We start from the raw sequence: 14,489 nt of genomic DNA, 5'->3' as shown, positions 1-14,489 counted from the left end.
AAGCGGTGGAGGCGCTTTTGTGCTTCTTAAGGACGACGGGCTTGTGCGGCCACCTGTGACTTTTATTGCAACTTCTGTAAGACCACACACGTCAGCGAACTCACCGCAATTTCCTTCTTTCCTTCCCTCCTCTCTATCTCCCTGTTATCTTTGTTTCCCCCTTCCCCATACCCCCGGTGTAGGGTAGCCAACCGGACGTTATTCTGGTTAACCTCCCTGCCTTCTACTTATCTCTTTTCCTCCTTTAATCAAAATACGCGATAATTGAGTGAAAAAGTTGTCAAGCCATTTGGTCAAACGAACTCGCAACAAGGGCAATTTTTCACTCTGCCGGGGTTGAGGCAAGACCGAGGCCCGCCGCCATAGCTCGGTAGCGTGGCGTTTCGCTGTTCAGAACAAGGTCGCGGATTCGACGTCTGGCCGCTGAAACCGCATTCAAAAGGGCGTCGAATGATGAAGCGCTTCTTTTACTCTGATTGACGTGAACATTACATAGCCGGTGGCTCAAATTCGTCTGGAGCTTGCCGCTAGTCTTCCTTAATAGTCCGCTCTGTAAACCTGGGACATAGAGATCAATCAATCAATCAATCAATCAGTCCAATCAATAGACCAATCGATCGATTCATCAATCATAGTGGCAGCACTTGAGATTTTAGAGGTGTTTGAGAGGGGCACTATCAGGTACTCTGGCTTTATTTATTTATTTATTTATTTATTTATTTATTTATTTATTTATTATTTTATTTACCTATTTATTTATTTATTCATTCCAATGCCATCAAGGCATGGAGGCGTTATAGAAGGGAGTATAGGAAAATATACACCGTGAACAAGAACAACATAATGTTGCTGCTAAGAGTACACATAATACTTAACTGCAGCTTTAAATGCAATCGCACCGGTAAGTTGGGCAATAGAGATGGGCAGGTGGTTCCATTCATTCGAGGAACTTCAAATAAAATAATCACAAAAGAAATTTGTACGAGAGAAAGGAACATGTATTTTCTGTTGATCAAATTTGTACGATATGTAGGGTGGCATCGAAAAAAACATCATGATTTATTTGCAGCTTGTGATAGATTTTATGAAAGGAAGTAAACGAGACAGCTTCCTGCGTGAACAAGGGGGCGTAAAGCTGTTTTTATAGACGATGCACTAGATGCGCATGCATAGTCTGTAAGAACGAACCGTGAGCTGAGATTTTGCACAGACTCCAAGGTATACGACTAAGAGTGTCAGTGCCGGTATCCCACACCGAAATGGCATACTCGAGCTTCGAACGAACAAGAGTTTTATAAGGAAGGAACTTTAGATGGTAATCTGCCCTGGAAATGTTTCTCCGTAGACAGCCAAGCGTGCAGTCGGTATTGTTGGTTATGCAGTTGACATGAGTCTGCAATGAAAGGTTAGATGTAGAGCACGGAATATCTTCCAATGCACTGCCGTTAACAAGACATTCGGGAGCGATAATGCAACTAGAGTTACGGGAAACCCGCATTGCTTTTAAACCAAGTTCTGATAAAAAGAAAGGCGAACATTCCGCACTAGCCAACGGGTGAATTGAGGAAATAGAGATGATTTCGCGTAGTGATGAGGAAAAAGAATGTTCCAAGTAACCGCGTTGACGGAGCTGTCTAAGTTCGCGGACCGGGCAGACGTGATTCAAGAGGGCTAAGAAAGATGGTTCGGCCAAGCAGTCATGAAAGAGAAACGACATCGGCGAGAAGGCAAGAAAGTACGCAAAACTGAACGAAGCATGGCTGGCTAGTGAGAACGCGGTATGGCGCTAGTGTGAAATCGCTAAAAGTTGCCCCACAAACTACGGTACTCGAGATGGAACGGGTAAATCATTAGCCATGGAGAGAAAGAAGCCATATAAACGAAGCTTACCCAAAAATTACCCATCTTCGAAACTGAAGCACACCTTCATCCAGCAATTCTTTCCACTTGTACCCTATTTAAGTACACGGGAGAGACACGCCGTCTTGCAGTAGCAGCAGCGAAAAGCGATAAGTGACCTTTTTCTTTTTCGGGGGGGGGGGGGGGGGGGAGGAAGTTTTGTCGTCGGCTTTGCCACAACATTTGGCTGTCTAACATATATAAACAGTAGCGAACAGACATACGGAGAGTGACGAACACTTTGCGTCAGAGCGCTAGAATCAGTTAGTGACGTATATATAGCGGGTGCTACGAGGCGTCCGATACTAGGAGAATTTAAGTGCTCAGGCAAGGAAGACAAGAGATCGAAGAAAGCAATAGAACATACCAAGCAAGAATAAATCGCACATCGATGAAAGTATCCACACACTCGCACAGTAAAGTACAGAAATGGCAAGTACCAACTACAAAGAATACATTGTTGCGCCAAAAGAGGAAAATAAAGACTTGGGAAGGAAGAGTACGAAACGACAGATTGAGCGCTGAGCATCGTTTCGTACTCTTCCTTCCCAAGTATTTTCCTTTTTTGGCGCAACAATGTATTCTTTAGGTAGCAACCAACTCGACCAGTAACAAGTTCTACTCTACCAACTACAAATATTGCGTAGTCGAAATGCACACCTGCGAACTGAAGCGGACAAGCAAACGCACGAGCAGTCGAAAACGTGAATGTATAGAAACTAGAGAGAAAAAATCAAACGGGTGTCAGTAGCAAGGAATAGCGACGTTACTGGAGGCGTATATTTAGGTGTACCTTTGCTGTCAGGAGACCGGAAGCTCGGAGTGGGGCGCTATGGCAGAGGGTGACACTGCGAACACGGGAAGAGACAGGCAGCGCGTGCTATCTCTTGCGCGCGCAGCAGGCGGGCATGCAAGACGAGACCACTCACCGCTGAGCGCGCGAATGCCTCGTGGAGTGTAGTGTGGCGCTCTGCCCGGTTTCCGCCTCTCCGCGGACGTCGTCCCGTTGGCTGCGTCGAGGAGGGACGCAATGATCTCTCGCTCGCTGCGAGGCCCAGCTGCGCGCGTAGTAGTAGTCTCTCACCCACGTGACGGCGTTGCGCCGTGCGATGGCCGCCGTGTACGCGGCGGGGTAGTTTGTATTGCTCGAGGCAGTTTCGAAGCGCGCGCGGCATTTGAAAGTCTGGCGGCCCGTCACCGCTCGTCGGGGTCTGCGCGAGCACGCGCGGGACTTCGCGCCGAGCATTTTTGCAGCTGTGGCGCCAGTAATAAGTGGCCAGCTGGCGGCAGGCGCAGCTGATTGGTTCCAGCCCCTCGGGCCAGCCGCAATTCATTTCCGCGATTCAATTTCCTCACGCTGTTCGAGAATGGAATGCTTTTATCTTCATTTCTTGTTTGAGAATGAATTGTTTGCATTGTCGTTGTGACTGCACTTGTAATATTTTTTGAGTACAACCCTCCCACTGTAATGCCACTGTGGCGCTGTGGGTAAATAAATAAATAAATAAATATAAATTTTCTTCAGCCCGGAACACGTGTGTGCGCGTTCTCGTCTATTTTAAGCATAGGTCGCAGAAATAAGTTTACCTCGCTCAAACTAACTCACAAAATATATTTTCATTTTTTTAAGGCAACAGCCTTAAATTACTCGTGGGTGGACAAATGCGTCGTCTGACGTTATCGAAAAAATTGCCCGTCCGGCGATACGGCACCACAATTCAATGGCACCAAAGTTGATGGTGCCACCTGTGACCGTTGGTGGGACTCAACCCCGCGACCTTTGATGGTAGTCGAACCCGCGAACATTGATAGAAGTTGAACCCAGGACTTTTGCTGTTGATTAAGGCGATCTCGGTAAATTAAGGCACAGTTAAGTAAGCCACTCGAAACCACGACCTTTGGTGGGACCAAAATTCAATAGCCCCAAAATTGATGGCGCCGCCATTGATGGTCGAACCTACTACCACTGGTGGGAGTAGAGCCCTCAACCTTTGGTGTTAATTAAGACGCTGTTAATTAAATTAAGGTAGAGTACATTAAGGCACTAGATCCCACGACCTTTATATTTTTTAGGGGGGGGGGGGGGGAAGCAAGTAACGGGAAGTGAAAACGCATTCAAATGAGAATGTCAGGTAATTTAATGAATGTCTCGTGAAGGCGCAGGCTTTCGCCTTCATTCTCTTGAGCGTGTGCTAAAGTGACTCTCAACTTTTTCTGCGGGACCTCTCACTTGGAATGACGCTCATCGACATCCTGCTCAGCCAGACTTACTCGGGCTCAAACTTACCAAATTCTATTAAGCCGGCCTCACTGGGACTCAGACTCACCCAAATTCTACTCAGCCGCGGGCTCACTCAGACTTAGAGGTCGGCCTGAATCTGGCTGAGTCGACTCATGAGTGAGTTCGCTGTCCTATATGGTTGTAAGCATAGGTCGCGTCGTCCTTCACCAGTTCTTTATCTGGGGTATCGCATGATGGGCCTCCAGATGGACTTATGTCTCGAGCTTCCACTAATGCTCTAATCTATTTCTATCTTCCTCTCACGCACAGTAGACGTAGTCAGGAGTTCGACAAAATTCTTCTGGTCGGGTAACATATCAGAAAAAAAAACGGAAAAACAAAGTTAAAGACCAAGTCAAGGTCGCTAACCAAGTGAAAGGTTTGCTGACGTTTCGGAATCCATACGGGGTTCCGAAAGGTCAGTTAAATTTTATGTTGGTTAGTGACTAGAAGCGCTTGTGCTCTTTTCTAAGAGAAGACCCAGTTTGTGGCGTGAAGGCAGCGCAAAGCACCGTGGATATGCGGACATACACGTTCTTTGACGTTTTACGTATACGCTCTTCGAGATATGTACGTTTCTTGACGAATAATATTCATTCGGTAGACAGCTCTTCTATTTTTGCCTATTTTCGCTAACCACACGCACCTTTCGCAACCTTTCCGGAACTCCGATACTTAGTGCAGCATTAACGCACATAAACTAAGATCAACTCTCCCAAATCACCACTCAGTAATTGTAGACCTCCCTGTTTGTTACCAATAAGGCGCATGCCGCAACTTTAAAACCAAGAGCGCCATGCGCTGTCATTAAATGTTCTTTTGGGTTGTCTTTTCTTCTGTTTCCCGATTGTCGTTACTACTAGAGCCACTTCCCTTGAGTCACTTACTTGCTTCCGTGCCACCAAAGTCAATGTTTGTGCACGCGCGGTTCATGGCCGTCTGCACGTTCTCGTCGACTTCCTGTGGTTGTATTAGGGCCAATGACAAATTCAACCGTGTTGTCAAAATCGCAATTTGAGCTCTGATCGGCTCAAGAGAGCAGCTACGGTGCCTCTTAGTTGGCTCAAAATGTCACCACTAGATAATTTGACATTACGGCAGCGTTTACAATGTTCAGAACAGCACCCCTGGTCACGCAGTCGATTCGGTGCTCTTAAACAACCTACGCTTTGAGAGAGACTAAGAGATAACAAAGAGAGGAAAGGCAGGAAGACCCACCAGACGAGCTTCCGGTTTGCTACCCTACGCTGGGCGAAAGGAAAAGGGGAACAGAAATAGGAAATCGGGATAGAGGGAATACTGTGTGTGCATGCAGCAAAGCGTCTGGAAATCAATTAAGTCCCAGCAAGTGGCTCGCCGGTACCCTGGGCTGCCATCGTACTGCTGTCTGAAGCTAATCTTGGTGCTTCCCCATAGCCGGTGATGCACGTTGAAGTCACCTGTGAAGACCCGCAACAGCCACGTCAGATCAGGGACGAGCTTTGCGCCGATCCTCACTTTCATGCATGCGTAATGATGCGAACGACAATTAAAATTTGAAGTCGGATATCTCGGAGCACAGACATGCTATGATTCTACCAATTCAAGGAGCTACTGGTCATCATCAGTACGCTGCAGTACGTGGTAGTATACCGTTAAAGTAAAACCCAGCCTTTTTAAGTTAGTGCGAATAGAATGCTGCGGGTGAGCCATGATGCCTACTGAAGATATGCAAGTGCTGAATTGAGTGCAAGTACTGAATTGAGAGAATCCAGCACATGCATTGCACTTCGCCGCTGACGGAGTGAGCAGGTTATTCAAGAGCATTAAAAAAAATCTGCGCTTCGAATGACAGTTCATGTCGACCACCCCGACAGTTTTTTTTCCGCCGCAGACCTATAAACTCGTTGCTGACCTGAGATGTGGATCCGGTAAAACGCGAAGCCAAAAAACAAAAAAACTAAATACTGAAATGAGTCGCGCAAGTAAGCTATTCTTTATTTCACTGGAGCATACACGTGCTGACTTTTATGTTATTTTCCTCGGTATTTGCATCTCAAAGCAAACTGGGGCCTCCGACCCAGGCTGCACTGCTGACTGTTCTTTGATTGACATTCTACGCAGAGCGCGCCGCAGCAGGCCAGCCGTCAACACCGCACGAAAAAACCGTTCCGAAACTCCGCTTAACAGATTCGCCGTAAAAGTCAAGCCATTTCAGTTCTTCTCCCATTGACGACCGAGGAAGCTGTGCTGTTTGGTTCGGGATCCGCACGCTGTCGAAACACCATTCTGAGCTACCTTTCTCTCGCAAGGTGTTCCTGCTTCCTCCCATGTACCAGCAGCAGTTAGTGGTAGTGCAATGACAGTCTGAACGGCGAGATGCGTCATAACAACAGGTGTTTACTTCGGCCTCCCTTCAATCATAGACAATGTAATTAATAATTTCCCATCATTTTCTACCTACAGTATTCATTTTGACCAGGGTGCATGGAGGCATACCATTTGCTTTGTGTAAAGTGCATCCGTTGGGAAAGAAATCATAAATAAGAGAATGTACACAACATGATCGCATCTCCCGGAGGATCCTTATTTGAAGTTTTGTTTTTTTTTCATTATTTTTCAGCCGTGTTTTATTTTTAGGCGGAACTTTAATAGGCTCAATTAGGCTACCATGATCTACGTCGATAATATTGTGGCATATAGCATGTTGCTGAATTTTCTTTTATTCCGTATGGCTATCATTCTTTGAGGAAGGGAAAATTGGCGCAGAAATTAGAGGTGAGTGGCAACGCACACCCAGTGTTAGAAGACTGACACAAAATCTTGTTGGCTTCTTATGATATGACAAAATCTGGAGGAAATGTACACCTATGTCTGTGCACGTGGCCTGAATATCCTAATTGCTGAAAGTCTCCGAGTTCAAATATCTTAGCTGTTGCTGTAGTTTTGTTTTTCTCTTTTGTATATTTTCCTTTCTTTTCTATGAGCGGGGGGGGGGGAGGTTCCCTCACTAATTTGCATCAAGAATATGGAAGCGGTTGCCTACTTATACCTATTTTTTTCACAAGACTCATTTTATTTAGAAAATACGCATGTAAACCTGTATGTTGATTTCAGTTCGCCAAATACAGGTGAAAACGGTGCCTGAAAATGCATTTTATTTTTTTTCCTGTTTATATATTATGTCTTAGCTCCTTAAAACGATTACCTATACAGAATCTTTATTAAGAAACCTAGACAGTGACAACCTCGTCCTGCTGATTTGCGTCTTGAAATAAACACGAGAGGGCTAATAAAATATTTAAATGATGCATGAGACAGAGTTCAACACGTGAACTATCCAAAGATGATCAGGTGCGGTGCACATCTTAGTCCTTCCTTCCTTGGTCATGAACGAATAAGTTCCCTGCACATTTTTGTTACTGTTACCTTTACTTTTTGTGCCTGTTGTGTTTGAACTGTGCACTCGACATTGTTTCAACACTGTCATGTTAACACCATGGTCACTATTATTTAAGATTTTAAGCAACTCACATTGATTTTCTGTTCTTTACCAAGTATTTTGTAATACTTACCTTCGTATATAATTGAGCCCCTCATTATGAAATGGCTTCGGACCCTCAAAGTGAAAATATATAAAACGACACAGATGAAACGAAAGGTTCTTCACAAGCCCTATAAACGATTGTTGGCAGAGGTTCACGTATAATACGGCGGGACGTTCTTTACTCTGTAGGGCGACTTGTCTTCTTTTTTTGACTGGGCCGTAAAAAATGGCCCCAAGATTATATATATATATATATATATATATATATATATATATATATATATATATATATATATATATATATATATATATATCATTCTGAAACGCTATACACGATTGATGCCAAAACAGCGCGTGTATGACAGGTCGTCCTTCATTCTTTAGGGCAACTCTGCGTTTTAACACGGCCAAATAGGGTTCGCAAGATAATTGATACGTATAGTGGGCCCTCGAAATGAAAATAAACTGTTATAACATTGCTGTCAAGCGCTACAGACAATTGATGCCGCCGATTCCCGCATGTGACAGTACGTCCTTTACTCTCCGGGGCGATTTTCCGTTTTTACACGTACGGCCAGAGAAAGAAATGTGGCCGCGAGATAAATGATTATACGTTGAAGCACAGCAACTGGACTCTGCCGAAAGAAAGCTCGGCTGACGGCCACAGTCAAGGAGTTTCGCTCGCATACCGCGCCCACGCTCGAATTGTTTCGGGGCTGGGGAAGAGGGGGGGGGGGGGGGGCGAAGAAGAAAGCACGCACGGTAATACGGCACCGCAAGACGTGCCGCTGTGCCGACACGCGATTGCTCGTCGACGCACATTTTTATCGCCCGGGTCCAAGTTCCGTGGGGCCAGGCCGTTCTCCCGGTCTCCGGACGTTGCTTCGCAAGGCGGCAAATGCGACGAGGGCACGGTGTCTCTTGCACGGTCGTCTCCGTCGCTGTGATTGCGTCTCAGCGGTTAATGTATGCCGGCGTGTCTACTTTCACTTTGGTCGCGCCACAAACAAACAAGGCAAACCTGATTTCACCGCGTTGCAACGGAAGCGCAACGCCCAACCGACGCCTGATGAAAGTATATACAGAGCGTTTTCCGTTTGTTGTTGTTGTTGTTCTTGTTTATATAGTTCATAACAATCTTTTTCTCTTTTTTGTTTAAGTTAGCAGGCTATGAGCGCAGTTGTGCGTTCTTGCAAAGAAGTTCTTTGGTGAGCCGGACACACTTTCCCGCAAATAACGCCAGTGTCGGGATAATAATTAACAAGAAAGGGACAATTATTTATTGTCAAAGTCTTGAAGTCAGTTGTCGAAATGACAAGCCTGAAAGTAAGGAAACTCTAACGCGTCATATATATATATAATACACACACATACAGGGTGTCCCAGCTAACTTTGCCCAAGAGAGAGAGAGAAAGCAAGGACAGGAAAGGTAGGGAGGTCAACCAGAAGAGTATCCGGTTTGCTACCCTACACTGGGGGTCGGGGAAAGGGGAATAGAAAGAAGAAGAAAGGGAGAGAGTAAGCACAGAGTACGTGTGGGAGGGACACTATGCACAGGGACACTATAAACGGTCTCTTAAACCGGTGTACCTCAAGTATTGCAGTAATGCACGATTCGCTTTTCGTGCCAGTGACGGGTGTGGCCACGGTCCAAGTATCTTCGACTCGGTGAAAGGTCGTAAGTCTAGTTGGTGTAAAGTTTCCTGCAGAGAGAGGCGTTGCACATCGTAGTGGGGGCAAGTACACAATAGGTGCTCGATGGTCTCCTCGCACCCACAGTAATCGCACATCGGGCTCTCGGTCATTCCCAAACGAAAGGAATATGAGTTTGTGAATGCTACTCCCAGCCACAAGCGGTACAGCAAGGTTGCTTCACCGCGGGAAAGGCTAGATGGCACTTGTAGCCGTAGCATGGGGTCCAGTTTATATAATCGGCAGTTGAAGGCACCTGAACTCCAGAGATCTTGCGACTTTTTGCGTGCATGTAGGCGAAGTTCCCTGGCAGCGTCAGACCTCGCCAAAGGTATGGAACGCGTCTGGGTATCTTCGTGGGCAGACCGGGCAGCCTTGTCTGCTAACTTTGCCCAAGATTCTGAAAATACCCAAGAGCTCTATAGAAATCGTACCGACTCCATAGTAGCCGTAGTCGTATGTACTTACGGCCAGTATTTCTTTTATCACAAGGTAGTACTTAATTACTTTTAATTAGTGAACTTTTTAAGTATTGCTTTACTCGCAAACGTGTCAATTACAAAGTTGTTGGGCACCTCAAATGACGTCCGAATCAAGCATTTGTTTAGTGCTCAGCTTTGTCTCGTTGGTTTTTCCGAGAAAAAACAAGAGCGCGCGAAACATCCAAAATACGAAATAGATAGGCTTTCGCGCGCCGCTACTCAAGCGCTCCCAAGCGAATAGCCACGGATACGCGGCTTCACTAGCGGCGGCAGCTCGATACAGGGCTTCACGCTATGTGATGGTCGCGGCATCAAGATAACACGCCGCTGACGCGTTGATAAGCGTTGCGGAGCCTTGTACGATGCGGCGATAAGAGAATGCAGTCTCATATCCTTCAATGGTTGCTTGTAGGCGCTTGAGTAGCGGCGTGCGAGTGCGCATATGTTTAGTATTTCGCGTATTTCGCGGGCTTTTGTATTTTCTTGAAAAAGACAGCCAGGACCACTTCAGCACGAAGTAAATGCTTGGTTCGCAGCCCAACAACTTTGTAACTGATATGTTTGCGATTCAAGCAATAATTAAAAAGTTCGTTAATTAAAAGGAAATAATTAAGTATACTCCGTGAGGAAAAATTTACTGGCTGTAAGTACATACGACTACGGTTACTTGCAGTCGGTACGATTTCTCTAGAACCCTTGGGTTTAAAACGTGGGTGGTCCAAGTTAGCTGGGACACTCTATATATACATATATATTGTGGGGTTTCTGGCTCTCGCAGCGTTTTCAGGCTCTCGCGATGGCTGTGAGGAGGCCATTACGTTGTATTGCCGAGGGGGCTCTGTGTCCCTCTCCTCCTTGCCTGGACGGGGTGGCAGCGGGTCATAAAACACTGTCACTCTGCTGTCACCCCGCCCACCCGAAGGTCAACAGGCTTTGCCTATTGGCCGACATTTTGGCGGGATTCGGGCCCGGCTTGCGTGCACTCCGGGTAAGCGCGCGCAAGACGGGTCCCGGGGAGACCACATCGGGGCGTCGGAAGGTGCGTACATGTTGCTCTCTGCCGGCGGCGGTCCCCTTTGTCCGCCGCCGGCCGATGGTTACTCCGGCTCGTCGGGGGCCCGGCCTCGGCGGGCGTGCGCGCACTCTTCCGTCGTCTCGATGTCCTGAGGCAGCGTCTGCCGATCGTGCCCCCGTCTGTTCGTCTGTCGTTTCTCTCTGTTTCCCTTTTCTCTGCTGTGGGGAGCACGATGGCAGGCGCTGACCGAAGGATAGGCAAATTCTTACTGCTGGGGGTTCTTTGTTCTTTGTTCTCTCTCTGTCGCGGTGCGCCATTCTAGCGGCCACCGGCGACCATTCGGTCATGTTTTGTCTAATCAGATTCTTATTCGGACGTGATGTCAAAACGTGCGTTTGTATTGAATCCAACCTTAATAAATGTTCTTTGTTGTTCCTTGAGAGCTTTGCCTAGGGTCTCCCTTGCTGCGCGCGCGCGGTCTCGCCTCCCCCTAAGCTGTGGGGCCGGCGGGGCGCGTACGCGCGCAGCTGCGCGTCGGCACACGGAGCGGGCTGTAGTAGGCGCGGACGCGCGGTGCCCTGCACGCGTGGCGGTTCGGAGTGCTCGAACCCGCGGTGGTGGTCGTCCGGCGCGCCGTGAGCGTCGCGGGTGAACACCACAATATATATATATATATATAATCAATATCGCGCCTAATGCGAGATAATTATCGCCGAATTTCTTTCAGGCAGTATCGATGCGGAGCACGCGTCCCGTTTCGATATTACCCGATTTGAGCGTTGAAATTCGACCCTGAATTTCTTGAATGGGGTACGATTTTCAATATTAAAAGACAATGTGAACAATGTAAATGACAATCTGAACGGGACCACATCCACACTTGCCATTTAAAACTGTCTGCAATGTTCCAATACCCTCAAAACAGGTTAAGAATTTTTTTTTATCCTAATTAGGCTTTCCAATATACACACAGAATAAGCGGCAAAGTGTGTCCGCCTCGATCAAGAACTTATCTGCAAACACACCATCTTCGCTACACTAATAAGTTTTCATTGAAAAATTTGCATTGCGTAATAAAACCCGCTCTATGTAGACCGAGATGTTTAGGGCCAGGAGGCGGCCGCCGTGTTTTTATCGTGATGGTGATGATGCTAAGAGGACTGCGAGTGTAGCGCGGGTGCTAGCGGGCCACAGCAAGTTTGCGGTTGTCAGTCACCTGCGACGCCTGATTCCGAAAGATCTGCGGCCGTCTTGTCGTCTCTGAACGCCGATAAGTGTGTCTTCTTTGAAAGAGATCGCATTTCAGGTCCCAGAAGTATGCCACGAAGATAATTTATCCAAAGCACCCTTCGCCATTATCTGCTTCAACGAAGCCACAGTGTCGTCTGCTTCACCGTAGTTGCAACGTCGGGAAGTTGCCTAAGCTTCGTTTTTCCTGCGAGATTTGCATAACTATACGCTCGCAGGCACTTGAGGCACTCTGTCAAATAAACTAGAACACACGCGTTATACCTTGCTTACACACACACACACACACACACACACACACACACACACACACACACACACACATATATATATATATATATATATATATATATATATGTGTGTGTGTGTGTGTGTGTGTGTGTGCTCCGTGCTCCGGCTATAAGTTGTCTTGCATTTATGTCATGATCTGTCATCGCGATCGTGGTGAGCTTTTAGTTTACCACGATAGATATCAGTACAATATTTATTTTTATGGTGTACATGCTGCACGCAGTTGCATAGAAAGCTCTGCCTCCTGCATATTTCTGTAGAAGACTCTGGCACCGAGCAAGTATGAGGACCACGTCGCACTGACAACGAACCCACTCAGAAACACAACCAATTAGTGGGCCAGCGGCAGCTCGCGCGAAACAGAAGCATTACATTTTACATCGCGACAGCAGCCGCTTACGGGCGCTTTATTATTTTCTTCGTCGCAGTCGATAGAGAGCGAACACCCAATAATTTGCGCATCCGTGTACGACATCCCTCAAGAGAAAAGTGTATAATAGCTGTGTCTTACCAGTACTCACCTACGGGGCAGAAACCTGGAGGCTTACGAAAAGGGTTCTACTCAAATTGAGGACGACGCAACGAGCTATGGAAAGAAGAATGATAGGTGTAACGTTAAAGGATAAGAAAAGAGCAGATTGGGTGAGGGAACAAACGCGAGTTAATGACATCTTAGTTGAAATCAAGAAAAATAAATGGGCATGGGCAGGACATGTGATGTGGAAGGAAGATAACCGATGGTCATTAAGGGTTACGGACTGGATTCCAAGGGAAGGGAAGCGTAGCAGGGGACGGCAGAAAGTTATGTGGGCGGATGAGATTAAGAAGTTTGCAGGGACGGCATGGCCACAATTAGTACATGACCGGGGTTGTTGGAGAAATATGGGAGAGGCCTTTGCCCTGCAGTGGGCGTAACTAGGTTGATGATGTACGACATCAATGAAAAGGGACACCAGAGATCTCTTGGGAACGACTGAAGACATCGTTTCTCGTTCAGTTGAGTGCGCGCATGGCAAAATTATAGCAGTTCAAGCACACAGACGTTGCGCGAAGAGAAAGAAACAGTCAAGTGAGGCATTGACGCGTGCGCAGCTCTGTTTGCGTGCATACTCTAGTTGTACGCTGCTTTCTCTTTTCGCGGTCACGAGTACACAAATGCGGTTCATTCACCAAAAAACACACGACACGAGAACAGTCCAGTGCCGAGCGTCCAGTCTTGTTTATTTGCCGCAACGGGGCAATCGCTGCGCTAATCACGAATTCGACACGCATGCCCGAATACGCGAAACAGAAGCATCATAGTTTACATCGCGAGAGCAGCCACGCACAGGCGCTTGATTATTTCCTTCATCGCAGTCAATAGCGAACACATGATAATTTGCGTGTCCGCGTGTGACATCAATGAAAAGGAATATGTTTACCGTTTCTTCGCATCCGAAAAGGGACTTTGGGCACGGGTTGAGGCTCCGTGGGCCTTGCGTCTGGAATATGATGCGAGCAGACCCAAAATAAGGACGCCGAACGGTTGTATAAACGGCACTTTTACGCTGTTATCGCAGGCCCCCAGCGCGGGAAGCCAAGACGGTCACTATCGCGAAGCTTGCGACAGCAAAACGAATATGCACCCGAGTAATCTTGCTGGGCGCGAAGGGGTTTCTATTTAAGGTCCCGGTCCTATAAGTGTCGTCTCTCAGGCGCCGCAGGAAACTTGTGCAGTCGAATACACTCCACACAAACACAGGACGTATAGGGCTTTTGCATGAGCAGCTTCCTCCTTGGCGTGGTTGTTGACGCGGCCAACAACGGCGCAATGCCCCTCGGATAAATAACGTTCGTGCATCCCGTTCGGCAGGGTCCGCAAAAACCCGTCCAAACAAACAGCTTAGCAGATGTGGAAAGAGCACGTATGAAAAAGAAAATTCACCAACGATTAAAATACTTCAGGACAACATTCATTTGGGCTAGATGGTGCATACTTCAATTAGGAAGGAACAGCGCCAACTAATACGATCACAAGTCGGGAGAACGACACGGGATGGCGCTTGTCCTGTGTCG

At 47.1% G+C, this 14,489-nt stretch overlaps 1 protein-coding gene and 1 pseudogene across 3 annotated transcripts in view; one reads left to right on the top strand and one right to left on the bottom strand.

The window, feature by feature from the left end:
* Nucleotides 1-3,056, bottom strand: part of LOC135915665 (long-chain-fatty-acid--CoA ligase 4-like) — a 29,064-nt gene extending 26,008 nt beyond the window's left edge. Inside the window, exons 1-2 of one of the 3 annotated variants that reach the window (XM_070521759.1) lie at nucleotides 2,829-3,056; nucleotides 2,693-2,747 (exon numbers count right to left, since the gene is read on the bottom strand). The gene's annotated coding sequence lies outside the window, so the exon portion shown is untranslated. Of the gene's footprint in view, nucleotides 1-2,692 lie in introns of all 3 variants that reach the window. The other 2 variants (XM_065448796.2, XM_065448795.2) reach the window with 2 other exon arrangements.
* The window catches only part of LOC135897540 (HEAT repeat-containing protein 5B-like), a 389,157-nt pseudogene that overhangs the window by 50,002 nt on the left and 324,666 nt on the right, over nucleotides 1-14,489 (top strand).

The sequence above is a fragment of the Dermacentor albipictus genome, chromosome 7 (assembly GCF_038994185.2).
Source record: "Dermacentor albipictus isolate Rhodes 1998 colony chromosome 7, USDA_Dalb.pri_finalv2, whole genome shotgun sequence".
In the NCBI taxonomy this organism is placed as follows: domain Eukaryota; kingdom Metazoa; phylum Arthropoda; class Arachnida; order Ixodida; family Ixodidae; genus Dermacentor; species Dermacentor albipictus.
Note: the sequence above shows the minus strand (reverse complement) of the source record. Positions and strands in the feature narration are given on the sequence as shown.